This window comes from Anas acuta, chromosome 1 (assembly GCF_963932015.1).
Source record: "Anas acuta chromosome 1, bAnaAcu1.1, whole genome shotgun sequence".
NCBI classification, from domain to species: Eukaryota; Metazoa; Chordata; class Aves; order Anseriformes; family Anatidae; genus Anas; species Anas acuta.
Window position 1 is genome coordinate 88,604,469 of NC_088979.1, and position 5,436 is coordinate 88,609,904.

At 39.2% G+C, this 5,436-nt stretch overlaps 1 long non-coding RNA gene across 1 annotated transcript; it reads left to right on the forward strand.

The window, feature by feature from the left end:
* The first annotated feature begins 200 nt into the window (after nt 1–200).
* On the forward strand, nt 201–4,078 carry LOC137850175 (uncharacterized). The gene is made up of 2 exons (XR_011092328.1): nt 201–481; nt 3,716–4,078. It is a non-coding gene; the product is annotated as an uncharacterized lncRNA (long non-coding RNA).
* Nucleotides 4,079–5,436: the final 1,358 nt, after the last annotated feature.

A 5,436-nucleotide genomic window follows, 5' to 3' on the forward strand; every position in this document is an offset into this window, starting at 1 on the left:
CCCAATGATGAAGGAAAGGTGAAGAAAACTACACAAGGAGCATAACCACTAGGTTATTTGATGAAAAGCCACACAGATCACAGAGACCCTAGAAGCATCAGGGCAACAGGAAGATCTAGTAACCTCACCTGTGAAAATCTAATCAGTGAAAATTGCAGAACACAGAATCAGCTGCTCCTAAATCTACCAGAGGATGAAGACTGGGCCATTGGCCCTTGTATGAAACCCACCAATGTGAATCAATGAAAGAAATGATCTCTGGAGTACCATGTGAACTAAAGCAGGTTGTTGCCTAAAGGGATATAGAATTTATGGGATGAAGGCTTAAAGAGTGCTTGGGGATTGTGTGAAAGTTATTATGAGATGACTTAAGGGGAAGTCATCAAAGTTTAGGGGAAGGATCAAAGTAGACAAGAGAAGATCAAGAATGGGAAAATGGAAGGCAGTTAAGAGGTGCTGGTGATACGCAGCGGGGATACTGGTGAGTGTACTTGTCTGGTGATACGGGTACTTCACCACAGTTCACCTTCACCTAATGCCCCCTCACTAGAGACCTCTTCTGTCTTCAGTGCAAGTGTGCTCTGTGGTACAGGTCTGTGTTCATTAGTGCCACTGAACGTGGAGCCAACCTAGCAGCAAGGTGGGAGGGGATGCTCAGTGCCACCTCTGGAGTGCAGTATGGGAGTGGGCTGTGGGGAATTCCAGCCGCAGACACGTGGGTCTGGGGTCAGCTACTAGGTGTGCCACGTGTCCAAGACCAGACAGTCCTGCAGTGTGCACATGTGTTTATATCAGTGATTTGTCCTCAGCCTTATTGCTAGGTGGGCGCTCCAATTCAGTGTGAAGTCAAACACTTCAAAGACTTTGGTTACTCTCACTGTAATAGTTAACTTCAATCATTGTACATTAGATGCATCTGCCAAGTTCACTCTTAAGAGGATATGCATCTCTCATATAAAAGGTCCTGAAAAGAACCTTTTCTCTCTGAATCTTAAATCAGGTGGGGGCAGGAAAAATTGCCTGTATCAAGTCCACTGGGTTTTGGTAATACTAACAGAAACAATCCTGTGCAGTTACTTCAAGGGTGACATTGGGGAATACTGAACCAACTGATCCTCTGATTTGCACCATTACCCAGTATTTTTATATCTTTCTCTTTTGGAAGTGAGTGTCAAACTATATCTTGAAAGACTAGGTAAGTCCAATAGTCTAGTGTTCAGACAATGTAATACATGTATTTACATAATAATAATATTAAATGACTAAAATACCTACACAGTTGACTGAGAAAACTTCAATCATTAGTTTTATTGTAATTGTTTAAACATTTAGACTTTTAACTTTTTTTTTTCCACACCCTTGTCTTCAGACTTCCAGCTAAACTCAAATGCCTTCAGTGCAATTATCCCGATTAAGGTACTGATATTGCACTGTACTTAAATATACTGTAAAAAATAGGTAAAGGTTAAACTGTGATATGTATTGAGGAGGAAATTGTGTATAACAAGGAAATATAATAGCTTATATTTATATGTTAGATTAATATTCAGCTAGGCTACAGCAAAGCAGCCTCAAATAGAGTATCTATCCTTTTCCTGTGTTAAACCTGAGGTATTATTTGCAGCATAGTGGTCTCTGTTAATTGTATGAAAGAAGAGTGAATTTTAGGGACTACAGTTAAAATATTTGAGACAGTTCTCAGCTGCCAGATATACTGTTCTGTCTGCACTTTAGCATCTTGTTGACATCTTGTGCTTATATTTTTAAGGTTTTGTTTGTTTTTAATCAAAAATTGCTTTACTACAATGCAAGGTAAGATTTGGCATACAAGTTTTTCAAATATAAACTTGAAGTATTTACTTACATGTTGTTTTGGAGTGTTGAGTTTATATATGTAGGTCAAAAGTGTAAATGCTTCCTCAAGGAAATAATTCTATTTCCCAAGAACCTTGGGGACTAAGTTACTGGAGGTGCTATGTTTATATATAAATATATTAAAATGCCTCACTGATGAGGGTGTTATTGAATTAGGAGAAAAAAAATGCAATTTAGAAATAATAACCAGTGCTATCTAAAATTAGAAATAAGACCTGTGTCATTTTTCAGGGACCAGATTGAAAGTATAGATAGTACCTCTCTCCAAAACATAAAATACTATGGCAAATGTTGTGTTGGGTCCTTTCTGGAGATATAGATGTTAACTGCACTACTTTCACTCTTCCTTTCAACATGCATACAGACACAAACAGTCACTCACAAGGTGACTTAAAAACATACAAACAAACAAAAAACAGCAACAACAAAACAATTATTAAATGCAGCCAAATAATATCTCTGCTTATGTATCCACAGTATACTTACATAAAGTATAGAAATGTAATGTGTAGACTCTGTTCCTATTCTACTAAGATGACCTATAATTTTACAAAAAGTTAACAGACACAGCTTGAAGAACAGAATAATAAAGAATGTCTTGTACACTGATTGCAAGATAAAATATTATCATTAGGAGGTGGGAGACCTGCACAGGAGTTGACTGAAAACCAACAGACAAAACAGTTCTAAGACATAATTGCTTTCAATTAATTTCCCCAAATGAGCAGAAGTCAGTAGAGGTGGCCAACTAATGGAAACAATCCAGTACCCTAGAGATTAGCCTTAATTAAATGATTTATTTTTTTATTATTCAATATTTTGTCCTAGGGGGCAGGAGGAAAAATGTTATAAGATACTGCTTCTTATTCAACTTCAAATGATTTAGAGACATTTAATCTGTAGTAACTTAAATTTTCAATTTGTGATTATGATGTGGCCTTGGCCTTTTGAAGTTACCTTATTTTTCAGGCATGATCAATGCCTACAGTGTTTCAGAAAAGGAAAACAAAAGTAGAAAAAAGTCAAACTTGCTGGGGTATTTAACAGCATAATCTCTTGATTAAGCAGTTAAGCCAACTCACAGACATTTGGCCAGATTAGAAACAGTTTACTAGTATAGTTCCTGTAATGAAACTCAGGACACTTATCCAAGGCATTCCTTAGCTGACGGATTGCAGGAGAGCAATAAATCTGACAAAAACATTAATAGCAGAATCCATTTATAACAAAGCAGTTCCTAAGAGAGTTATTGTAACAGCTTCTGCTGTCGCCTTCCACTCTTTTAAAACTACTTAGGGCAGAGTGGAAACACACAGATTCCTTACTTTAAAGCAGCATGATTTCAAGGGCAAATCAAAGTTAGGCTACTAAACTTCTTGTACTTTCTCATTTAATAAAATATATCTGTATACAGAGAAGAAGCAGGATAGAGATATATAAGTGTCCCAGTGTAGAAACAGTAAAATAACAACCAAGAATAGAAGTTTTGCAGTTGTTTATTTTGCTCGTTTGTTTTGTTTGTTTTTATTTATTTTTCCCTCTGAAATTGTAGTGACAGATGCACAATTCAATAACATTTTCCAGAGTGAAGACTTTAACACAGTATGTCTTAGCTGCTAAGGAGAAATAGAACAGGCACTGCCATAGTATTCTTAAAGTTCTGCTCTGTTTTCAGCGTGACTGTTAATATAGAAATAAGTAGGTCAAGTTTTCTCTTGCTTCATTTTCTTAATAGGAAAAAAAAAAAAAAAGACAAGGAATTTGTTTTCTTTAAATATAGGTTCTGTCAAGATCTTATGTTGCCAAAAGGTGAAATAACTTTTATTATTTGAAATTACAGAATGGCCAAGGTTGGAAGGGACCCCTGAAGATCATCTAGTCCAACCCCTCTGCTGAGCAGGATCACCTAGAGCACACTGCACAGGATGGCATCTAGGTGGGTTTTGAATATCTCTGGACAAGAAGACTCCACAACCTCTCCAGTCAACCTGTTCCAGTGCTCTGTCACCTTCACAGTAAAGAAATGTCCCCTCATATTCAGCTGGAACCTCCTGTGCTTCAGTTTATGCCTGTTGTCTCTCATCCTCTTGCTGGGCACAATTAAAAACAGATTGGCTTAATCCTTGCAACACCCTCCACTCAGACGTTTATATGCATTAATGAGGTCTCTCCTCAGTCTTCTCTTTTCGAGGCTAAACAGGCCCAGCTCTCTCAGCCTGTCCTCACACAACAGGTGCTCCAGCCCTCTAATCATCTTCGTAGCCCTCCTCTGAACTCACTCCAGTAGCTCCATGTCTCTCTGGTACTGGGGAGCCCAGAACTGCACACAATACTCCAGGTGTGGCCTCACCAGGGCTGAGTAGAGGGGTAGGATCACCTCCCTTGATCTGCTGGTAATACTGTTGGCCTTCTTGGCCACAAGGGCACACTGCTGACACATGAACAGCCTGCTATCCGCCAGGCCTCCCAGCTGTCTCTCTGCAGAGCTGCTCTCCAGCAGGTCCCCCCTCTCTCCCCCAACCTGTACTGGGGCTTGGGGTTATTCCTCCCTAAGAGCAGGACCCTGCACTTGCCTTTGTTGAACTTCATGAGGCTCCTCTCGGCCCAACCCTCCAGCCAGCCAAGGTCCCTCTGAATGGCAGCATGGCCCTCTGGGGTATTAGCCACTCCTCCCAGCTTTGTGTTATCAGCAAACTTGCTGAGGGTCACTCTGTTCCATTGTCCAGGTCACTGATAAGTAGGTTGAACAACACTGGACCCAGTACTGACCCCTGGGGGACACCTCTAGCTACAGGCCTCCAACTCTCCAACTAGACTGCACCACTGAGTACAAGCCTCTGAACTCTGCCATCCAGCCAGTTACCAATTTTCTAATGTCATTTGTGTATTTATGCAAGAGATGTTGTTACAGAAGTAATTTGAGTTTCTGTATTGAAATGGAACTTATGTCTTTGTGGTATCCTTCATGACTTTTTTCCTCTTGTCCTTGTCTTCCCTCATGATGGCACTTATCCAGTACAGCAAAGGAGATACAGACCAAAATTTAAACACTGCATAAGACAGATTGTTTCTGTCCCCACAGGCCTTTCCTTTCCTCCTCAGAACTGAATATAGAGGAGCTATACAGTGCCTGAACATTGAACGCATTGCATGGATGATTGACTTTTCTCTGTATTGGGATTTCAAAAGTGCAGTATAAAGACATAGGTATAATGTCAGGCTTCTGTGATTTTTATTTATTTATTTATTTATTGTATGTTTTAAAATTATTCCAAGTGCTATAAATCAAGTGCTAAATGTTCTGAGTATCTTTTTCTGCAGTTAAAATTTCCATCTTTTCAAGTAAATTAATCAGTTTGTTTTCCCAGGCTTCTGTGTCAACATGAAAATGAACATGTTTCCTGTACTACTTTTGGCTGGAATAGAGATAATTTTCTTCATTGTATGGTGTGGTGCTGTGTTTTGGATTTATGTTGAAAACAGTCTTGATAACATATGAATGTTTAGTTGCTGGTGAACAGTGATTACACTGAATCAAGGACTCTTCTGCTTTTTGTGCTA